We start from the raw sequence: 23269 nt of genomic DNA, 5'->3' as shown, positions 1-23269 counted from the left end.
TAAAGCCACGTACTGCTTAGTGGCTGTTGCTGGTTAGGCGGCTGGTTGTTGCTGGCGTGCTAGCGGTCATTGCGTGCTGGCGGTTGGTTGCTGGCGTGCTAGTGCGTGGCTATTGCTGGTGTAAAGCTAGTGGTCGCTTGTTGGTGCAGGCTTAGTGGCTGGCTGGTGGCGTGCTAGTGGTTGCTGGTTGCGGTTAGCGGTCACAGGCGTGCAGCAGTTTAGTGGCTGCTGGCGGTGTAAGGCCGCGTCGCTGGGCGGCGGTGCTGGGCATTTGCCTGGCGGAAGAAGTGGCTGGCTGGCGCGGTGTTGAAAGTAATGCCGCTGGTGCGTTGAAGTGGTTTGCTGTTGGTGTTGAAGTGGCTGCTGGTGGTGCAAGAAGTGCTGCTGGCGTGCGCGCGTTAGTGGTTGCGGTGTGTGTTAGTGGCTGTTGCTGGTGCGTTAGTGGCTTGCTTGCTGCTGGTGCGTGCTGTGGTCAGTGGTGTGGTCATGCTTGCTGGTGCGTTAGCGGCTGGTGCGCGTTGTGGTCAGGCGTGCTAGTGGTCGCCGGTTGGCGTGCGTTAGCGGTCATTACTGGTGCGTGCCAGCGGTCAGCGGTGCGGCTCAGTGAACAGGTGCGTTAGGGCGGCCTGCCTGGTTGCGTGTTGTGCGGTTGCTGGTTGCGTGTGTTGCGGTCGCTGGCGCGCGTTAGTGGTCGGTTGGTGCGTGCCGAGTACATTGCTGGTGCAAAAGCCAGGCATTGCTGGTGTGCGCTTAGTGGTTGGCGGTGTTAGTATTGCCGCTGGTGTAAAAGCCAGCGGCTGGTGCGCCAGTGGTCAGGTGTGCTAGTGGCTTGCTTTCGCTGGGCGCAGCCAGTGGTCATTGCCGGTGCGTTAGCGGTCGCGGCGTGTTATATGGTCGGTTGCTGGTGGCGCGTGCTGGCGGTCGGTTGCTGCGTGCCAGTGGTTGTTGGTGCATAGTGGTCATTGCTGGTGCGTTAGTGGTTGCTTGCCTGGTGCGGTTGCTGCTGGCGTGTAAGCTGCTTGTTGCTCGTGCGCCAGCGGTCATTGAAGGCGCGTAAGCATAGTGGTCATGCTTGCTGGTGCAAGCGAATTATTGCTGCCGTGCGTGTGCTAGCGGTCACTGGCGGTGCGTGCCAGCGGTCGCCGCTGGTGCGTGCCAGTGGTCGTTGCTGGCGTGGTTAGCAAGCGGTCACGGTTGGTGCAAGCTCAGCGGTCGGTTGGCTTCGGTGTGCCAGTGGCTGGTGGTGTGTGCTGGTGGCTGCTGCTGGTGCGTGTTAGTGGTTGCTGGTGTGCGTTAGTGGTGGCTGGTTGCCAGTGGTTGCGGTGCTTAGTGGTCATTGCTGGTGTGCGTTAGTGGCATTGCTGGCGGGTAGTTAGTGGTTGCTGCCTGCTGGTGCGTGTTAGCGGTTGGTGGTGCAAGCAGGCTGGTTGCTGGTGTGCTGGCGGTTGCTTGCTGTGCTGTGTGTTAGTGGTCATTGCTGGTGTGTGTTAGTGGTCGGTTGGTGGTGCGTGCCAGCGGTCGTCGCTGCCGGTGCGTAGCGGTTGGTGGTTATATTGCGTTGCGGATTGCTGGTGTTGGGTCATGGCTGGTGTGCGTTAGCGTCTGTTGTTGCGTGCAAGTGGCTGGGTTGCTGGTGCGTGCTAGGCGGCTGCTGGCGGTGCGTGCCAGTGGTCGCTGGTGGTGTGTGTTAGTGGTCATTGCTGGTGTGCTCAGTGCTGGTTGGTGCCAGTGGCTGCTGCTGGTGTGCTAGCGGTTTGCTGGGCTGTGCGTCAGTGGTCATTGCTGGCGTGTGTTGCAGTGGTCATTGGTGCGGTCATGGTTGCTGTTGCGTTAGTGGCTGGTTTCGCGTCGCCAGCGGCTTGCTGGTTGCTGTGCGTTGCGGCTCGGTTGCTGGCGTGCGTTGCGGCTGGCTGGTGGCGTGCTGGCGGTCGCCGGTGCGCATTGCTGGTGCGTGCTTAGTGGTCATTGCTGGTGTCAGCGAATGGCTTGCTCGGCGTGTCAGGCGGTCGGTTGCTGGCGTGCGTTAGTATTGCTTGCTGGTGTGCTAGTGGTCGGGTTGGCGGTGTGTAAGCGTGGTCGTTGCCGGTGCGGTTAGCGGTCACTGGCGGTGCGCAAGCCAGCGGTCAGCTGGCGTGCGTGTGTGTAAGCAAGCGTCGTTGAGTGGTTAGTGTTTGCTGGCGTGCGTTAAGCGGTCGGCTGGCGTGCGTTAGTGGTCTGCTGGTGTGCGTGTTAGCGGTTGCTGGCTGGTGCGGGTTAGGGGTCATATTGGCTGGCCAGCGGTTGTTGCTGGTGCGTGTTAGGGTGGTCAGTTGCTTGGCGTGCGTGGTCGCCGTTGGTGCAAGCCAGTGGTGCGTTGCGTGCTGGCGAGGTTGCGGTGTGTGCTTAGCGGTCGGTTGCTGGTGCGCGTAGCGGATTGGTTGCTTGGCGTGTGTTAGGTGGTTGCTGGTTAGTGGCTGGTTGCTGGTGCGTGTTAGTGGTTGCTGCTGGGGTGGTCAGTTGCAGTGGCTGCTGCTGGTGGTGCGGTTAGTGGTCATTGGCTGTGCAAGAAGTTGCTGCTAGTGCGGTTAGTGTACTGCTGGTGTGTGCTAGCGGCTGGTTGCTGCTGGTGTTAGCGGTCATGCTCGTGCGTCAGTGGCTTGCTGGCGTGCGTTAGTGGCTTGCCTGCTGGTGCGTTAAGTATCAAGGCGGCGTGCCAGGCGGTCAGCTGGTGGCGTAAGGTGGTCATTACAGTCGATTGCTGTTGGTGCGTTAGCCATGGTTGCTGGGGCGTTACGGTTGGTGTGTTAGCGGTTCTGCTGGCGTGCGTTAGCTGGTGCGCAGTTAGTGGCTGGTTGCTGGTGCGGCTATGGCTGGCGTGGCTAGCGGTTTGCTTGCTGCGTGCGTTAGCGGCTGCTGGTGCGTGTTCAGTGGCTTGTTGCTGGTGCGTTAGTGGTCATTGCTGGTGTGTTAGCGGTCATTGCTTCGCTTGCGCGCGTTGCGTCGGTGGTTTCGTGCTAGCCATTGCTGTTGGTGCGGTTAGTGGTTGTTGCTGGTGTGCGTAGTGGTTGGCTGGTTGGTAAGCAGTGGCTTGCTGGGTGCGTGCGTTACAGTGGCTGGTTGCTGGCGTGCGTTAGCGGTCAGGTTGCTGGCGTGCTAGCAGGGTCATTGCTGGCGTGCGTTAGTGGTTGCTGGCGTGCGTTAGTGGTCAGGTTGGTGCGTTTAGCGTGGTCATTGCTGGTGCGTGCGTTAGTGGTCGCTTGCTGGTGTTAGTTCGGCTGGTGGCGTGCCAGGCGGGTCGTTGCGTGCGTTAGCGGGTCGGTTGCTTGGTGCGTGTTAGGTGGTCGGTTGCTGCGTTAGGCGTGGTTTGCTTGCTGGTGCGTTAGTGTCATTGCTGGCGTGTTAGTCATTGCGCGGTTAGTGATTGCTTGCTGGTGTGCGTTAGCGGTCATTGCTGGTGTTAGCAGGCTGGTTGCTTGGTGCGTGCCAGTGGTCGCTGGCGTGCGCCAGTTGCTGGTTGCGGTGCGTTAGTGGCTGGTTGCCGGTGCGTGCTAGTGGTCATTGCTTCGCTTGCGCGTCAGCGGTCGGTTGGCTGCGTGCGTTAGTGGTCGCTGGTTGGTGCGTGGTCGGTTGCTTGGTTGTGTGTTAGTGGTCTGCTGGTGGCGTGTGCGTTAGGCGTATTGCTGTTGCTGGTGTGCGTTAGTGGTTGTTGCTTGCGTGCGTTAGTGGTTGTTGCTGGTGTGTTGGCGGCTGTTGGTGGTGCGTGCGTTGGTGGTTGCTGGTGGTTAGCGGTTGCTGTTGCTGGCGTGCGTAGTGGTCATTGCTGCGTGCTAGTGGCTTGCTTGCTGGTGTGCGTTAGTGGTCATTGCTGGTGTGCGTTGGCGGTCATTGGTTGGTGCGTGCTTAGGTGGTCGCTGGTGGCGTGTGCCAGTGGCTGTTGCTGTGCGTGTGTTAGCGGTTTGCCTGCTGGTGTGTGCGTAGCGGTTGCTGTTGCGTGTCAGTGGCGGGTGCTTGAATATTGCTGTGGTGTGCGTTAGCGGTCGGTTGCTGGCGTGCGTTAGTGGCCGGTTGCTGGTGCGTTGGCGGTCGCTGGTGGTGCGTGTTAGTGGTTGCTTGCTGGTGCGTGCTTAGTGGCTGGCGTTGCGTTAGCGGTCGCTGCTGGCGTGCGTAGTGGTCGGCTGGCGTGCGTTGAGCGCACTGGTTGGTGGCGCGGTGGTTAGCGGTCGCTGGCGGTGTGCGGCGGTTAGTGGCTGTTGTTGGTGGCGTGCGCTGAGTGGTTGCTGGTGGTGCGTTAGTGGTTGGTTGCTTGCGCGTGCCAGTGGCTGGCTGGTGGCGTGCTGAAGTGGCTGGTTGCTGGTGCGTGCTTGGCGGCTGTTGCTGGCGAAGTGGTCGCTGCTGGAGTGCGTTAGCGGTTGCTGGTGTGTCAGTGGTCATTGCTGCGCAGGCGGTCATGGCTGGTGCGGTTAGGTCGCTGGTTGGTGCAAGCGCGGTGCGTTTGCAGTGGCTCGCTGCTGCTCGTGGGCGTGTAGCGGTCATTAGGTGCTCGGTCGGTGTCAGTGGCTGCTGGCGGTGCAAGCCAGTGGTCGCTGGTGCGTGTGTTAGTGGTCGGTTGGTGTGTAGCAGTGGCTGCCGGTTGCTGGTGCGTGCTAGCGGTAGGCTCTGCCGGCTGGTGCGTAAGCCAGGCGGTTGGCTGGTTGCCGGCGTGCTTAGTGGTCGGTTGGCTTCGGTGCGTTAGCGTGCCCAGTGGTGCGTGCTAGTGGTCATTGCTTGGTGCTGTAGCGGCTGGTTGCTTGGTGTGCGTTAGCGGTCGGCTGGTGGTGTGCGCGCTGTGTGGTCATGCGCCAGTGGTCATTGCTGGTGTGGGGTTAGTGTTTGCTGGTTGCGTTAGTGGTTGCTGTTGGGCGTGTTAGCATTGCTGGGCGTGCGTGCTGTGGTTGTTGCTGGTGTGCGTTAGCGGTCATGGTTTGCAGCGGTGCTGGTGTGGCTGTTGCTGCGTGCGTTAGTGGTTGCGGCGTGTGCTAGTGGTCATTGCTGGTGTGTGTTAGCGGTCGCTGGTTGGTGCGTGCTAGTGGTCGTTGCTGGTGCGGTAATGCGTGGTTGCTTCGGCGTGCGTTAGTGGTCATTGGCGGTGCAAGAAGTGGTCAGTTGGTGGCGTGCTGATGCGGTCGCTGCTGGCGTGGTGTTAGTGGTCGGTTGCTGGTGTGCGCAGGCGGTCGGTTGCCAGATGCTGGCGTGCAGTATTGCTGGTGCGTTGGCGCGGTTGGTGCGTTGGTATCGCTTCGGTTGGCGTGCTTAGTACGGTTGCTGGTGTTAGTATTGGTTGCTGGTGCGTGCTTCTGGCGGTGCGTGCGTTCGGTCATTGGCGTGCGCTAGCATGGGTTGCTGGTGTGTGTTAGCGGTTGCTGGCGGTGCGTGCTAGTGGCTGGTTGCTGGCGTGCGTTAGTGGTGGTTTGCTGGTTGGTGCGCTAGTGGCTTGCTGGCGGTGCGTGCTGGGGCGGTTGCTGGTGGTGCGTCGCGGCTGGTTGCTGGTGTGCGTTGCGGTTGGCTGGCGTGCGTTAGGCGGTCAGCTTGGTGGTGCGTTAGTGTCGCTGGTGGTGTGTGCAGTGGCTGGTTGGTGGCGGTGTGTGTTAGTGGTCGCTGGCGGTGCGTTAGTGCTGGCTGGTGCGCGCCAGCGGTCGGTTGCTGGCGTGCGTTAAGTGGTCGGTTGGTGGTGCGTGTTAGTGGTTGCTGGTGGTGCGTTTAGGCGGTCATTGCCGTGTGCCAGGCGTATTGCTGGTGGCGTGCTGGGGCGTGGTTGCTGGTGTGCGTGCTAGCGGTTGGCGGTGCGCTTAGCGGCTGCTGGTGGCGTGCGTTAGCGCAGTGATCGCTTGGCGGTGCGTGCATATTGGTATTGCCGTGCGTTAGCGGTCTGCTGGCAGCCAGTGGTCGTTGCGCAGTGGTTATGGTTGTTGCCGGTGTGTTAGTGGCTGGTTGGTGGTGGTGCAAGCCAGGCGGTTGCTGGTGGTGTGTGTTGCGGTTGGTTGCTGGTGCGTGTGTTAGTGGTTGCTGGTGGTGTGTTGGGCGGTTGCTGGCGGTGGTGTGCGTTAGTGGCTGGTTGGTGGTGTGCGTTAGTGGTTGCTGCTGGTGGTGTGTGTTAGTGGCTTGCTGGTGGTGTTAGTGGTTGCTGGTGCGTGTGCTGGCGGTCTGCTGGTGGTGCGTGCGTTAGCGGTCGGCTTGCTGGCGTGCGTTAGCGGTCAGGCTGGTGCGTTAGCGGTCAGTTTGCTGGTGCGTTGGGCGTGGTTGCTGGCGGGTGCGGTGTTAGCGGCTGGTTGCTGGCGTGCGCTAGTGGTGGTTGCTGGCGTGCAGTAGTGGTTGCTGGTGCGTGTGCTAGCGGCTGCTGGTGGTGCGTGCTAGTGAGCTGGTTGCTGGCGTGCGTTAGCGGCTGTTTGCGTTAGCGTGGCTTGCTGGCGGTGTGCTTAGTGGCTGGCTGGCGGTGTGCCAGGTGGCTTGCTGGTGGTGCAGTGCTTGGTGGCGTGTGTTAGTGGTTGCTGGTGGTGTGTGTTAGCTTGCTGCTGGCGTGTGCTGAGCGGTTGCTGGCGTGTGTTAGCGGTTGCTGGCGTGCGTGTTAGTGGTTGTTGCTGGCGTGCTGGTGGTCATTGGTGGTGTGTGTTGCGGTTGCTTGCTGGCGTGTGTTAGTGGCTTGCTGGTGGTGTGTGTTAGTGGCTTGCTGGCGGTGCAGCGAGTGGCTGGTTGCTGGCTGGTGCGTGCTAGTGGTTGCTGGCGGTGCGTTTAGCGAAGTCGCTTGCTGGCGTGTGCCAGGCGGTTGCTGGTGGTGTGTGTTAGTGGTCATTGGTGCTAGTGGTTGCTGCGGTGTGTGTTAGTATTGCTGCGTGTGCGTTAGTGGTCGGTTTGCGTGCCAGGCATTGCTGGTGGCGTGCGTTAGGCGGTTGCTGGTGCGTTAGCGGTTTTGCTTGCGGTGCGCAAGCTAGTGGTTTGCTGGTGGGTGCGTGCTAGCGGTCGCTGGCGGTGCGTGCTTAGCGGTCAGTTTGCGTGCGTTTAGCGTGGTGTCATTGCTGGTGCAGTGGCTTGCTGGTTGGTGCGTGTTAGCGGTTGCTGGTGGTGTGCGTTAAGTGGCTGGTTGGTTGGCGGTGTGCTAGTGGTCATTGCTGCGTGCGTTAGCGGTCGTTGCTGGCGTGTGCTAGCGTGTCGCTGGTGGCGTGCTGAGTGGTTGCTGCTGGTGGCGTGCTAGTGGCTGGTTGGTGGTGGTGCGGTTAGCGGTTGTTGGTGGTGGTGTGCTTAGTGGTTTGCTTGGTGGTGGCGTGTTTAGTGGTTGCTGGTGGTGCGTTGGTGGTTGCTTGCTGGTGTGTGTGTTAGTGGTTGTTGCTGGCTGTGTTAGTGGTTGCTTGCTGGTGGTGTGTTGGCGGTCGTTGCTGGTGGTGTGTGGCTAGTGGTCGGTTGCTGGGTGCGTTAGTGGCTGGTTGGCGTGCTAGTGGTCATTGCTTGCGGTGTGTTAGTGGTCGTTGCGTGCGTTAGTGCATTGGCGCTGGCGGTGCGGTGTCGGCGGTAGTCATTGCGGCGTTTGTCTGCTGGTGTGTCAGGCGGTTGCTGGCGCGTTAGCGGTTGCTGTTGCGTGTGTTAGTGGTTGTTGGTGCGTTAGTGGTCGCTGGCGTGTTAGTGGTTGCTGGTTGGTGGTGTGTGTGCTAGTGGTTGGTTGGCGGTGTGTGCTAGTGGTCATTGCTGGTGTGCGTTGAGTGGCTGGTTGCGTGCCAGTGGCTGTTGCTGCGGTGTGTGTTAGTGGTCTTGCTGGTGCGAGCAGTGGTTGCTGGTGTGTGTTAGTGGCTGGTTGCTGGTGGTGCGTGTTAGCGGTCGCTGCTGGTGTGCGTTAGTGGCTGGTTGGTGTGCGTTAGCGGCTGGTTGCTGGTGGTGCGTGCTAGTGGTTGCTAGCGGTGCGTGTTAGTGGTCTGTTGCTGGTGTGTTATGGTCATTGCTGGTGTGTGCCAGTGGCTCGGTTGCTGGTGCGTGCTGAGTGGTTGCTTGCTGGTGCGTGTTAGTGGTTTGCTGGTGGTGTGTAAGCGTATTGCTTGCTGGTGTGCGTTAGCGGTTGCGGTGTGTGTTAGTGGTCGCTGTTGGCGTGCGTGCCAGCGGTCATTGCTGGCGTGCGTTAGTGGCTGGTTGGTGCGGTGCGTGCTAGCGGTCGGTTGGCTGGTGCGTGCCCAGGTCGCTGGCGTGCAGCAGTGGTTGCTGGTGGTGCGTGTGGTTAGTGGTTGTTGGTGGCGTGTGCTTAGTGGTTGTTGGTTGGTGTGCGTTAGTGGTCGGTTGCTGGTGCGTGCGCAGTGGTCAGTTGCTGGTGCGTGTTAGTGGTTGCTGCTGGCGTGCGTTAGTGGTCGCTGGCGTGTGTTAGCGGTTGGTTGCTGGTGTGCGTTAGTGGTGCTGCGGTGCGTGCTGCGGTCGGTTGCTGCGTGTGTTAGTGGTTGCTGGTGTGTGTTAGTGGTTGCTGCGTGTTAGTGGCTGGTTGCTGCGTGTGCTTAGTGGTCATTGCTGGTGCGTGTTAGTGGTTGCTGGTGGTGTGCGTTGAGTGGCTTGCTGCTGGTGCGTGCTAGTGGTTGTTGCTGGTGTGTTAGTGGTCGCTGGTGCTGGAATGTTGCTGTTGGTGTGTGTTAGTGTCATGTTGCTGTGCGTTAGGGTGGTTGCGTGGTGTGCGTTGAGTGGTTGCTGCTGGTGTGTTAGTGGTTGCTGGTGCAGCTAGTGCTTGCTGGTGGTGCGTGTTAGTGGTTGTTGTTGTGCGTGTTAGTGGTTGCTGGTGTGTGTTAGTGGTTGTTGCTGGTGTGTAAGCAGGTGGTTGCTGTTGCTGTGTGCCAGTGGTTGCTGGTGGTGCGTGTTGGGTGGCTTGCTGGTGGTGTGTGCCAGCGGGGCTGGCTGGCGCGTTAGTGGTCGTTGCTGGTGTGTGTTGTGCGGTTGCTGCTGGTGTGTGTTAGTGGTTGCTGGTGGTGTGTTTAGTGGTTGCTTGCTGGTGTGTGCTAGTGGTTGCTTGCTGGTGCGTGCTAGGGTGGTTGGTTGCTGGTGTGTGTTAGTGGTCACGTTGCGTGTGCTAGTGGTTGCTTGCTGGTGTGTTAGTGGCTGCTGCGTGTGTGTTAGCGCTGCTTGCGGTGCGTTAGTGGCTTGCTGTTGCGTGTGCTAGTGGTTGTTGCTGGTGTGTGTTAGTGGTTGTTGCTGGTGTGCGTTAGTGTGGTCTATTTGGCGTGTGTGTTAGCGGGCTGCTGGTGTGGGTAGAGTGCTGGTTGCTGGTGTGTGTTAGTGGTTGGTGTTGCTGGTGTGTGCGCGTTAGTGGTTGTTGCTGCTGGTGTTGGTGGTTGGTTGCTGGTGTGGCGTTAGTGGTTGCTGCCGGTTGCGTTAGTCGGTTGCTGGTGTGAGCAGTGGTTGCTGGTGGTGTGTGTTAGTGGTTGTTGCTGGTGTGTGTTAGTGGTTGTTGCTGGTGTGTTAGTGGTTGCTGGTGGTGTGTTAGTGGTTGTTGCTGGTGTGTGTTAGTGGGTTGCTGGTGGTGCGTGTTAGTGGCTGGCTTGCTGGTGTGCGGTTATGGTTGCTGCTGGTGTGCGTTAGCGGTTGGTGCGTGTTTATGGTCGGTTGCTGGTTGTGTGTTAGTGGCTGTTGTTGCTGTGTGCGTCAGTGGTTGCTGCTTGCTGTGCGTTTTAGTGGTCATTGCTGGTGTGCGTTGTGCGGCTGCTTGCTGGTGCACAGGCGGTTGGTTGTTGTTGCGCTGTTATGGTTGTTGTTGGTGTGCGTTAGTGGTTGTTGCTGGTGTGCGTTAGTGGTTGCTTGTTGCGTGCGTTAGTGGTTGCTGTTGCGTGCTAGTATTGTTGCTTGCTGTGTTAGCGGTTGTTGCTGTTGCGTGTTAGCGGTTGCTGGTGGAGCCAGTGTTGCTGCTGCGTGTGTTAGGTTGCTGGGTGGTGCGTGCTAGTGGTTGGTTGCTGGCGTGTGTTAGTGGTTGTTGTTGGTGTGTGTTAGTGGTTGTTGGTGGTGTGTTAGTGGTTGTTGTTGTTGGTGTGTGTTAGTGGTTGTTGTTGGTGTGTGTGTTAGTGGTTGTTGTTGGTGTGTGTTAGTGGTTGTTGCTGGTGTGTGTGTTAGTGGTTGTTGGTGTGTGTGTTAGTGGTTGCTGGTGGTGTGTTAGTGGTTGTTGTTGGTGTGTTAGTGGTTGTTGTTGGTGTGTGTTAGTGGTTGTTGTTGGTGGTGTGTGTTAGTGGTTGTTGTTGGTGGTGTGTGTGTTAGTGGTTGTTGTTGGTGTGTGTTAGTGGTTGTTGGTGTGTTAGTGGTTGTTGTTGGTGTGTGTTAGTGGTTGTTGCTGGTGTGTGTTAGTGGTTGTTGTTGTGGTGTGTTAGTGGTTGTTGTTGGTGTGTGTTAGTGGTTCGGTGGTGTGTGTTAGTGGTTGTTGTTGGTGTGTGTTAGTGGTTGTTGTTGGTGTGTGTTAGTGGTTGTTGTTGGTGTGTGTTAGTGGTTGTTGTTGGTGTGTGTTAGTGGTTGTTGTTGGTGTGTGTGTTAGTGGTTGTTGTTGGTGTGTGTTAGTGGTTGTTGGTGGTGTGTGTTAGTGGTTGTTGTTGGTGTGTGTTAGTGGTTGTTGTTGGTGTGTGTTAGTGGTTGTTGTTGGTGTGTGTTAGTGGTTGTTGGTGGTGTGTGTTAGTGGTTGTTGCTGGTGTGTGTTAGTGGTTGTTGTTGGTGTGTGTTAGTGGTTGTTGGTGTGTGTTAGTGGTTGTTGTTGGTGTGTGTTAGTGGTTGTTGCTGGTGTGTGTTAGTGGTTGTTGGTGGTGTGTGTTAGTGGTTGTTGTTGGTGTGTTAGTGGTTGTTGTTGCGTGTGTTAGTGGTTTTTGTTGGTGTGTGTTAGTGGTTGTTGTTGGTGTGTGTTGGTTGTTGTTGGTGTGTGTTAGTGGTTGTTGTTGGTGGTGTGTGTTAGTGGTTGTTGTTGGTGTGTGTTAGTGGTTGTTGTTGTTGTGTTAGTGGTTGTTGGTGTGTGTTAGTGGTTGTTGTTGTTGTGTGTTAGTGGTTGTTGTTGGTGTGTGTTGTTAGTGGTTGTTGTTGTGTGTTAGTGGTTGTTGTTGTTGTGTTAGTGGTTGTTGTTGGTGTGTGTTAGTGGTTGTTGTTGGTGTGTGTTAGTGTTGTTGTTGTTGTGTGTTAGTGGTTGTTGTTGTGTGTGTGTTAGTGTGGTTGTTGGTGTGTGTGTTAGTGGTTGTTGTTGGTGTGTTAGTGGTTGTTGCTGTGGTGTGTGTTAGTGGTTGTTGTTGGTGTGTTAGTGGTTGTTGTTGGTGTGTGTTAGTGGTTGTTGTTGGTGTGTTAGTGGTTGTTGTTGGTGTGTTAGTGGTTGTTGTTGGTGTGTGTTAGTGGTTGTTGTTGGTGTGTGTTAGTGGTTGTTGTTGGTGTGTGTTAGTGGTTGTTGTTGTTGTGTGTTAGTGGTTGTTGTTGGTGTGTGTTAGTGGTTGTTGTTGGTGTGTGTTAGTGGTTGTTGTTGGTGTGTGTTAGTGGTTGTTGTTGGTGTGTGTTAGTGGTTGTTGTTGTTGTGTGTTAGTACCAACACGTGTAACTACATTAGTCAGGTGCCATAGTGGGTTGTACGTGCCTTAGTGTTTGTATCATCTGACCTTGATGCTCCGACTGACCTTGCCCTTGAAACCTTTGATCTTTAGGGCCAAACACGTTAGATTACCTCCAGGTACTGCAAAAAGTATCTTTACAATTCTTGCGCGAAATAAAATTACACCACGAACAAAGGTTTTTGGTAGAGGCTCCACTCATAATGCAACCAATTAATTTTATTTTTTTAATTAAACAACTAAATTAGGCTAATTTAGAAAAGAGGATCGTTTAGTTTCCAAATTCTCCGGAACCCTCCTGGACGATACTTTATTACTGTGTGTACTGTCCATCTGTACAAATATTCAGGTTTTTGTCCACAGTGTCGCACCACCAAACAGTGAGCCAGACGTAGACACAGTGTCACACCACCACACAGTGAGCCAGACGTAGACACAGTGTCACACCACCACACAGTGAGCCAAACGTACACACAGTGTCACACCACCACACAGTGAGCCAGACGTAGACACAGTGTCACACCACCACACAGTGAGCCAAACGTACACACAGTGTCACACCACCACACAGTGAGCCAGACGTACACACAGTGTCACACCACCACACAGTGAGCCAGACGTACACACAGTGTCACACCACCACACAGTGAGCCAAACGTACACACAGTGTCACACCACCACACAGTGAGCCAGACGTACACACAGTGTCACACCACCACACAGTGAGCCAGACGTACACACAGTGTCACACCACCACACAGTGAGCCAGACGTACACACAGTGTCACACCACCACACAGCGAGCCAGACGTAGACACATCACCATCGTAAATATGTACCGTGGCGGCAGTGGACGGTCCCTGACGCAGTAGAGTCTTGCCATATATGCTGATCACAGTCAAACAGTACACTTCACATGACACTCCTTACAGTAAAGTTTACTAGGTATCATTCACTGACAAGAACGGCTTCATGTGTGAGAGAGACAATGTACACAAGAGAACACCGTTGTCCACACCCTTTAATAACATTGCACAGAATTGTTTATGTCGAAATATTTCGTCATTGTAATTTTCAGAGTTGGTTCAGCATGATTATAAATATTCATGTCGCGCTAATTTTAATTTACATATATAAAAGTTTCATGTAAATTAGTTCAAATATATATATATATATATATATATATATATATATATATATATATATATATATATATATATATATATATATATATATATATATATATATATATACAGCTTCTCAATGCGCCACACATACAATTATCCAACAAATAATCAAGAATAAAATTCATTCTATATTACTACACAATACACAGAAGGAGAGGCGTGGATCCAGGGGGCTAACTTTGGTAACTTGTTCCACTCGTCCACTACTGTATTTCCAAACCAGTGTTTACCTATTTTGCCCCTAAATCTAAATTTGTCTAATTTGAAACAATTGTTACGAGTTCGCTCCTGGTTGGATAGTTTGAGTACCTTTGTAATGTCCCCTTTGTTTAGCCCTGACTTCCACTTTTACACCTCTATCAGGTCACCCCTCGCTCTACGTCTCTCGATGGAGTGTAAATTAAGATGCTTTAACCTGTCTCTATACTCAAGGTTCCTAATGCCCGGGATTAGTCTTGTCATTTTCCTCTGAATTCTTTCCAATGATTACATATCCATTCTGTAATAAGGCGACCAGAACTGAACTGCGTAATGTAGGTGTGGTCTCACAAGCGCAAGATACAGTTTTAGGATGACCTCGCTAGTCTTGTAACTAATACTCCTTTGCATGAACCAAAGTACTTCATTATCCTTGTTTCGAGCAAATACAAATTGTTTACTTTGCTTAAGATTCCTACTTATCAGTACTACTAAATCTTTCTCGCAGTCGGATTTCTCAATAACATCGTTGTTCATCTGGTATCTGGTTTCCCTGTTTACATCTCCTATACTGAGTTCTTTACATTTGTCCACATTGAATTTCATCTGCCATTTCTCAGAACCTTCGAAAAATTTGTTTAGATCTTCCTGTAGTTTTGCGGAGTCCTCGTCAGATTTCATTACACGCCTTATTTTAGTGTCATCAGCACTGTTCACCACTGTTAACCTCGGTTCAACACTGGTTCCATTCCTTTCCTAAATGAAATTGTAACTTCAGGCGAGAACTTGTTGATATTCCTGTGGGGAGGAGGGTTCAGGGGAGGGAGTTGGTATGGGCCAACATAACAGTTGACCTGGCTGCTCCCAGAGGAGCGCCAGGTACGTCTTGACCCTTCGGTGGGCAAAGATGTCGTGTGTGTGTGTGTGTGTGGAGGGCGAGTGTTGGTCGAGGTAAGTTATGTGTGTGTGTGTGTGTGTGTGTGTGTGTGTGTGTGTGGTGAAGGAGGGCGAGTGTTGGTCGAGGTAAGTTATGTGTGTGTGTGTGTGTGTGTGTGTGTGTGTGTGTGTGTGTGTGTGTGTGTGTGTGTGTGTGTGTGTGTGGTGAAGGAGGGCGAGTGTTGGTCGAGGTAAGTGTGTGTGTGTGTGTGTGTGTGTGTGTGTGTGTGTGTGTGTGTGTGTGTGTGAGGGCGAGTGTTGGTCAGAGGTAAGTTGTGTGTGTGTGTGTGTGTGTGTGTGTGTGTGTGTGTGTGTGTGTGTGTGTGTGTGTGTGTGTGTGTGAAGGAGGGAGTGTTGGTCGAGGTAAGTTATGTGTGTGTGTGTGTGTGTGTGTGTGTGTGTGAAGGAGGGCGAGTGTTGGTCGAGGTAAGTTATGTGTGTGTGTGTGTGTGTGTGTGTGTGGTGAAGGAGGGCGAGTGTTGGTCGAGGTAAGTTATGTGTGGGTCTCGCCCGACACTAATTAATAGTCCTAATAAATACTGTGTAGCCAGGATTGTCCTCGCTCTCCTCCTGCTGCTGCTGCTGCTGCTGCTGCTGCCGCCTCCTACTGCAGCTGCTGCTGCCTCATCCTACAGCTGTTGCTGCTTGCTTCTGCGGCTTTCCACTGCTGCTGCTTCTTGCTGCTGCTGCCTCCTGCTGCTGCTGCTGCTGCCTCCTGCTGCTACTGCCTGCTGCTGCAGCCTCCTGCTGAAGGTGCTGATTCCTGTTTCTGCTGGTGCCTCCTGCTGCAGTTGAAGCCTCCTGCTGCTGCTGTCTCCTGCTGCTGGTGACGCCTGCTGCAGTTGCTCCCTCCTGATGCTGGTGCCTCCTGCTGCTGGTGCCTGCTGCTGCTGCTGCTGCTGCCTCCTGCTGCTGCTGCTGCTGCCTCCTGCTGCTGCTACATCTTCCTGTCTGTTGCTGCCTCCTGCTGACTCGTGTTCTTGTTGCTGCCTCTTGCTGACGCGTGTTGCTCTTATGCTGCCTACTGCTGCTGCTAGCTGCTCATGCTGCCGTTATCTCCTGCAGCTGTTGTTGCTGCATCTGATGATGTGGTGGTATTATATTGCCATATAGCACTACAGTATCTTCGTATCAAACAGAGTGATAATGTTACAATCTGGTGTTGTGTTGAACTATGTTGTTATGCCGGAGTATTACGCAGTGTAATACTGTCATAAAGTGTATTAGTGTCATACAGTGTCGGAGTGCCGTGCAGTGTAGTGGTGTCATACAGTGTGGTAGTGTCATACAGTGTGGGAGTGTCATACTGTGTACTGTATTAGCATCATACAGTGTAGGATCTAGGCAGCAGTGCAATCCGGTCCTTTCTGTGCGACTGAGCAGCCCTTTCGAGGAGCCACTCCGCTCACCCCACGTGGAGAGGGGGCTAGAAATGATGCCCTAAACATAGCCTGCCTAAAAAACTAACCTGACTGGGCAACCGTACCCAGTAAGGTCATCCTTATGAAGTTGAAAACACAATCAAATTCACAGATCCAAACAAAAACAAACTGTACAACCTCATATGGTCGCTGTATGGAATGTCAGGACCCATCTGGATACTGACACGAATGAGGGTCCTGAAAGAAGAACCGCCCTTGTGGCAAAAGAGCTGGCTAGGTATAACATCGACATAGTACTGTAGCAATTAGTGAGCCCCGGCTCCCAGACGGGGTCAATTCACAGAACGAGGGTCTGACTATACCTTCTAAAGGAAGGGTAAGTCTGCTGCGGAGAGAAACCGCATTTATGGAGTTGGCTTTGCCATCCGCCAACGCATCCTACACAGCCTATTGGGATCAACGAGCGCCTCATAACGCTCCGAGTCACACTAAATCACTCACGTCATGTCTTTTTCATCAGTGCATACGTTCCAACACTGGATGCAGAGGATGACACCAAGAAGGCCTTTTATGCCGACCTCGACAGAGCGCTAACCTCTATCCCCAGAGAAGATAAGGTTGTGCTCCTTGGTGACTTCAATGCCAGAGTTGGCAGAGATGCTGAAATTTGGCAGGGAACCATAGGGAGAAATGGACTGGGCAAGTGAAATCCCAACGGCCTTCTCCTCCTCAGCAAGTGTGATGCACACAACCTCACTATCACCAATACCTTGTTTGGGCAAGCCGACAAGTTCAAGGGTTCGTGGCAAAACCAACGATCCAAACACTATCATCTCACAGACTACATCATTGCCAGAGAAAGAGATCGCCGAGATGTCTGCATCACCCGTGCCATGCGTGGCTCACACCACTGCGTTGTTGATCATCGGCTCATCAGAGCCAAGCTCTCACTTCACGTTCCCCCAAAACGACGCAAGCAGCAAGCCTCCAGAAAAGGTTTATACACAAAGCGTCTGGAGAATACAGCGTTAGCACATGCTTTCAGAGAGCAGCTAGAACATGGGCTGATAAACAACCCAACAAAACACAACCCAAATCCCAGTGCCGAATGGGATATTCTCGTCACTGTCAGGACAAAAATCTGCAGAGACCCTCGGCCAGATCAAAAGAATATACCAGGACTGGTTTGATGAAAATGACCCGGCAATCAATGTACTCGTCGATGATAAACATGCTGCTTTGACTGACTGGCAGAACTACCCTCACTCTCTGACCAAAGCTGATACCTTCTGCAAGAAGAAAACGGCAGCCCAGAGGGAACTTTGCATCTAAAAACTACTGGTTTAAAGAGAAAGCATGTGAAACACAAAAATTTGCAGATCAGCACAAGATGCGCAAATTTTTCAATTCCACTAAAACACAGCCCCCCCTCTGTTCATCCAATGGTAACTCCACAATTAAAGACGATGAAGGCCTCCTTCAGCGCTGGAAAGAGCTCTACCATTCACTGCTCAACCGAAACACTAATGTAGATGTTCTGACTACCCAGCAGGTCCCTCAGCATCTAGAGCTGACCCACCTCAGCTATCCTCCATCCCTGGATGAGGTAGCTACTGCCATCAAACAGATGAAAATAACAAAGCCTCAGGGCCAGATGGAATCCCAGCCGAGGTGTATAAAGCAGGAGGACCTCTGCTTACCAGCCGTCTCCACTTTCTCCTGGAGAATATATGGAAAATGGAGAAAATCCCCCAAGCTCTTAATGACGCCTCCATCTTCATTATTTATAAGAACAAGGGAGACTGGTCAGACATCCGAAATAGAGCTTCTTTCTGAGCCCCGTTAGATACAGGAAAAGTGCAGAGAACAGCGTCGTGACCTGTATATGGCTTTCATCGACCTAACCAAGGCTTTCGACTCGATCAACAGGGAAGCCCTCTGGTGGATCCTCAGCCATTTTGGCTGCCCACCAAAATTCATCGTCATTGTTAGGTAACTCCACGATGGCATGAACGGCAGTCTCCTGCACAATGGCACCCAGTCTGATTTCTTCACCATCCAAATGGGGGTTAAACTAATGTGTGTACTGGCACCAACTCTCTTTTCCACTTTCTTGGATTCCTTCCTTACTCGTACTAGTGCCAATTTAGCCGGCGGGGTGGACATCGAGTACTGGATGAAGGGTCTTTTCAACTTAAGCCGACTCCAGGCAGGAACAAAGATTTCAGCAGCTTCCATTACTAAGCTTCAGTGTGCAGACGACCTCACCCTTGTCGCTCGCACTGAACGTGACCCGCAGGAGATCATGAACACCTACGCAGATGTGTATGCACACTTTGGCCTTGAGGTGTACGGAAGACTCAGAATCTTTTTCAACATGCCCCTGGTTCAACCACACCTCCACCATCCATCAAGCTTAACGGTACTACCATCTCTAATGTTACCCGCTTTCGGTATCTCGGCTCCCACCTGTCCACCACCGTGGACATGGATGAAGAGATTCAGCATTGGATCAGATATGCATCTCAAGTCTTTGGTAGACTCCGAAACCGTGTGTTCAGTTGTAGGGAGCTAAAATTATGTACAAGATTACACGTATATCGAGTAGTGGTCCTCCCTACCCTGCTATATGGCAACGAGACATGGGTCACACACATGAGGCTCATCAAGGCACTTGAAAACTTTCACCAACGTAGTCTACGTTCCATCCTCCGAGTTCACTGGGAAGAGAACAAATGCCAGTATTCTCTCTGACACCAACTGTAGAAGCATGGGGGCTAACATTATTCATGAACAACTACGTTGGACTGGTCATGTTTACCAGCATGGACGACAGTAGACTGTCAAAGCAGCTACTTTACAGTCACCTAACGAATAGTAAACGTAACGCTGGCGGGCAACTGAACAGGTATAAGGATAGTCTTCGGACAAACCTGAAAAGTGCCAAATTGACCCCCGAACCTGAGAGACGATTACTCGAAACCGTAACGCTTGGATGAACAACCACACGAGAAGGTGTCAATATTTTCGATTTAGCGTGACTGCATACCGAGGCAGACAAGCGCCAACGCGGGAAAGACGCTGCCACCGCCCTTCCCGCACTAGATGTAGCCCCCCACATGAGCAACATCTGTGATGGACCCTGCCGGTCCCGTATCGGCCTCTTTATTCACCTCAGAACTCACTAACCAAGGTGACATCCTTAATAACTCATATCATTCTACCATAGATGGATGATCGTCATACTTGAATCCGAGTGACAGCAAAGTAGTAGTAGTAGCAGGTATTGTCATACAGTGTGGTAGTGTAATGCAGTGTTGTAGTGTCATACAGTGTGGTGGTGTCATACAATGTGGTAGTGTCATACAGTGTGGTAGTGTCATACAGTGTGATAGTGTCATATGGTGTCGGAGTGTCATATGGTGTGCTAGTGTCATCGAGTGTGGTAGTGTTATACAGTGTGGGAGTGTTACACAATATGGTAGTGTCAAAGAGTATGATAGTGTTACACACTCTGTATGTATGTGTTCACACAGGGTGGTGTAATGTGTCTAGTCTGGCAGTATTATGTTAGTGTTAAGGTGAAAGCTGCTTGCTTCCTTTCGCTATCAGCTACCGTCGTTTGCTAGCCTTCGTGGCGAACAGGGAAGCAAATTACAAAAGTCCTCCCTTGCCAGTAAACAGCTTCTTCGCCACCAAGACTCCTGCTGTGCTTCCTCATGACAACACACAATAACTGGGTGCTGTGTGGGCCCAGGTTAGACCAGTAGGGGATCTCGGAGCAACAGTGGACCCCAGAGAGATGGCACATAGGCTCACTGAAATGTGGACACGCCCTGGTTTTTACCAACCACTGCCCCACTGCGTTGTTGATTAACTTTGGAAGGCATAAGGCTACGGGAGTAAACCCCAAATTAAAAATCTGAGGTGGAGCCTCACATCAGGCAGACATGTTTACAGAACTCCAACAAGATATAGGCAGACGAGCTGACCAACAAGGCAACCCCAAAACTACACCAGTGGATGAAGGCAATGCATGATCGACAGGTTACTAAGGCGAAACCCAACAAACTGGGCTATCGGCAGTCCATTGCAACTCTCCCTCTCCTAGTCGTTGCAAAACTTGCACCGCTGGATCAGGTAAAGGGAAAGCGACGATGCTGTCTGCGCTCCTGCATCACCACATAAATCAACTCACACACAGCCATCATCCAGCTCATCATACTTGTCATCATTATCAAAACCCCTTTACCCCCAAAAGTTCTATGGCGACAGACGAGTGGTGTTGGAGACAGGCAGAGATAATTGTCGGGAGTCTCTAGTCACAAATTTGCACATGGGCGGCATAAATATATGGTCGTTTATGCACTGGGATCTAGGCAGCAGTGCAATCCGGTCCTGTCTGTGCAACTGAGCAGCCCTTTCGAGGAGCCACTCTGCTCACCCCACATATGAAGGGGGCTAGAAAAGGTGCCCTAAACATAACCTGCCTAAAGAACCAACCTGACTGGAAAACCGCACCCAGTAAGGTAATTCTTATAAGAACATAAGAACATAAGAATGGAGGAAACTGCAGCAGGTCTAAGGGCCCATACTGGGCAGTCCCATTTACACCCAACCCCTATTGCTCATATATCCATCCAACCTATGTTTGAAGCAATCCAGCGTATTCGAGTTAATGGTGATATTTGGTAACTTGTTCCATTCAACCACTACTCTATTTCCAAACCAATGTTTACCTATCTCGCACCTAAATCTAAATTTGTCTAATTTCAAGCCATTGTTACGAGTTCGCTCCTGGTTGGATAGTTTGAGTACCTTTGTAATGTCCCCTTTGTTTAGCCCTGACTTCCATTTATACACGTCTATCATATCGCCCCTCACTCTACGTCTCTCGAGGGAGTGCAAATTAAGATGCTTTAACCTGTCTCTGTACTCAAGGTTCCTAATGCCCTTGATTTGTCTTGTCATTCTCCTCTGAATTCTTTCTAGGGATTCTATATCCATTCTGTAATACGGTGACCAGAATTGAACTGCATAATCCAAGTGAGGTCTCACAAACGCAAGATATAGTTTTAGGATAACCTCGCTAGTCTTGTAACTAACACTCCTTTGTATAAACCCAAGTACATTATTAGCCTTGATTCGAGCAAATACACATTGTTTACTTGGCTTAAGATTCCTGCTTATCTTTACTCCTAAATCTTTTTCACATTCGGATTTCTCGATAACATCGTTGTTCATCTGATATCTGGTTTCTCTGTTTACATCTCCTAGACTAAGTACTTTACATTTGTCCACATTGAATGTCATATGCCATTTTTCAGACCACTCGAAAAATTTGTTTAGATCTTCCTGTAGTTTTGCGGAGTCCTCGTCAGATTTAATTATACGCCCTATTTTAGTGTCATCAGCAAATTTACTTATGCTGATGTCTAAGCCGATATCCATGTCGTTTATGAGCCTTGGGGTACTCCACTCGTGACGTTACTCAAATCGGATTTAGTGCCGTTAATGCTCACTCCCTGTTTCCTGTCCTGTAACTACGCACTATTCCATTTTAGATTATCTCCTCCAATGCCATGAGCCTCCACTTTTCTTATTAGTCTTTCGTGTGGGACTCTGTCGAAGGCTTTACTAAAGTCAAGATATACCACATCATAGTCGTGCCTCTCGTCCACTAATTCAAAAACAGATGAAAAGAATGTTTATAGATTAGTTAGACAAGAACGTCCGCTTGTGAAGCCATGTTGGGAATCATTGATCAACTTGTGCTTCTCCAGGTGATTTCGAATAGAGTTTGAAATTATTGCTTCCAGTAATTTGCCTACAATTGATGTTAGACTGATTGGACAGTAGTTAGAAGATAGGGATCTAGCTCATTGAAAATCGGTATTACATTCACTATCCTCCAGGATTCTGGTACTACATTCGTTTTTAAGGACAGATTAAACAAATTTGCTAAGGGCATACTAAGCTCTTCCTTACATTCCTTTAATACTCTGGCAAATATCTTATCTGGACCTGGCGACTTATTAGGCTTTTGCGTGTCTATTTGCTTACTAACATCGTTACTAGTCACTACTATCTCGCTTAATCTATTTTCTTCACTATCTCTGTATAGAGTCGGTGCCTCTGGTATCATGTTTAAATTTTCGGTGGTGAAAACTGTTGAAAAATATTTATCCAGATTATTGCTCATTTCACCGTCGTTATCAGTTAGCTCGCCGGTATTTGACTGTATTGGTCCAATCTTTTCTCGTGCTTTAGTTTGATATTTTTGATAGAATCTCTTGGGGTTTGACTTCGCCTCCCTTGCTACCTTCAGTTCATTATTCCTCTTTCCACACAGTGGTAGTGTCACACAGTGTTGTAACATAATAGAGTGTGCAAATGTTACACAGTGTGCTAGTGTTACTCAGTGTGGTTGTGTCACACAGTGTCTGCCCAGCAGTAATTGGGGACTCGGATGTTAATCGATTTGCGTATCGTATTAGCCAGTGCAGTTGGTGAGTTGTCCGGTCTTATCGGACTATTCCTTGACACTGGGTCATGCAACTCGTTAGCTCAGGGTTTGGTTGTTGTGTTGGCGACAGCTTCTACACCTTAAACAAATTCATGCCTAGGTGGCCCTTCGGCCGGCCATCCTCGTTACTCGAGGGGCAACCATTATTATTTTATATAGTGTTACACAGTATGATAGTGTTACACAGCATGATAGTATTACACAGTGTGGTAGTGTTACACAGTGTGATAGTATTACACAGTGTGGTAGCGTTACACAGTGTGGTAGTTGGGGTCGTGTTAAACAGTGTGTCAGTGTTACAGAGTGTGGTAGTATCACACAGTGGGATAGTATTACACATTGTGGCATTGTTACAGAGTGTGGTAGTGTTATAAAGTATGGCAGTGTTATAAAGTATGGCAGTGTTATAAAGTATGGCAGTGTTACACAGTGCGGTACTGTCACACAGTATGGTAACATCACACAGTGTGGTAGTATCACATAGTGTGGTAGTGTTACACAGTGTGGTAGTGTCACACGGTATGGTAGTATAACACAATGTGGTGGTTTCACACAGTGTGGTAGTATCACACAGATTGGTAGTATCACACAGCGTGGCAGTTCACATATTGTGGTAGTATCACGCAGTGTGGTAGTGTTATACAGTGTGGTAGTATCAAGCAGTGTGGTCCTGTGATAGTGTTACACACTGTGGTAGTGTCACACACTGTGTTAGCATTACACAGAGTGGTAGTGTTACACAGTGTGATAATATCACACAGTGGTAATGTCACACAGTGGTTGTGTTACACAGTGTGGTAGTGTCATACGGTGTGGTAGTGTTACACAATATAGTAGTATCACACTGTGTGTTAGTGTCATACAGTGTGGTAGTGTCATGAAATGTGGTAGTCACTGTGTATGATAGATTTACAGTGTGTTAGTGTCATACAGAGTGGTAGTGCCATACAGTGTCGTAGTGTCATGCAGTGTGGTTGCGTCATAAGCTGCTGTCTAAAGCTGGCAGGATTATCGCCCGAGTCCTCCTAAACAGACTTCTTCCTGAGGAGGAAAACTTCCTCTCAGACTCTCAGTGTGGCTTTTGACCATGACGTGGCCCCACTGACATGGTCATTGCTGCCTGCCAGATACAGAGAAAGTGCAGGGAACAGTGTCGTGACCTGTACTTGGCTTTCATCGATCTAACCAAGGCTTTCGACTCGGTCAACAAGGAAGCCCTCTGGTGGACCCTCAGCCGTTTTGGCCGCCCACCAAAATTCAACGCCATTGTGAGGCAACTCCACGATGGCATGAACGGCAGTGTCCTGTACTATGGCACCCAGTCTGAATTCTTCCCCATCCAAACGGGGGTAAAACAAGGATGCGTACTGGCAGGTACTTTCCCATAACCTAACGAATAGTAAACGTAACGCTGGCGGGTAACTGAAAAGGTATAAGGATAGTCTTAAGGCAAACCTGAAAAAGTGCAAACATGACCCCTTCACCTGAGAAACGATTACTCCACATCGTA

At 51.5% G+C, this 23269-nt stretch overlaps 1 protein-coding gene across 1 annotated transcript in view; it reads right to left on the bottom strand.

The window, feature by feature from the left end:
• Positions 1-23269, bottom strand: part of LOC121860012 (neurotrimin-like) — an 87736-nt gene that overhangs the window by 10530 nt on the left and 53937 nt on the right. The window lies entirely within an intron of this gene.

This window comes from Homarus americanus, unplaced genomic scaffold (genome assembly GCF_018991925.1).
Source record: "Homarus americanus isolate GMGI-L3 unplaced genomic scaffold, GMGI_Hamer_2.0 scaffold824, whole genome shotgun sequence".
In the NCBI taxonomy this organism is placed as follows: Eukaryota; Metazoa; Arthropoda; class Malacostraca; order Decapoda; family Nephropidae; genus Homarus; species Homarus americanus.
The sequence above is the reverse complement of the archived record's forward strand: the minus strand, read 5'-3'. Positions and strand labels throughout refer to the sequence as shown.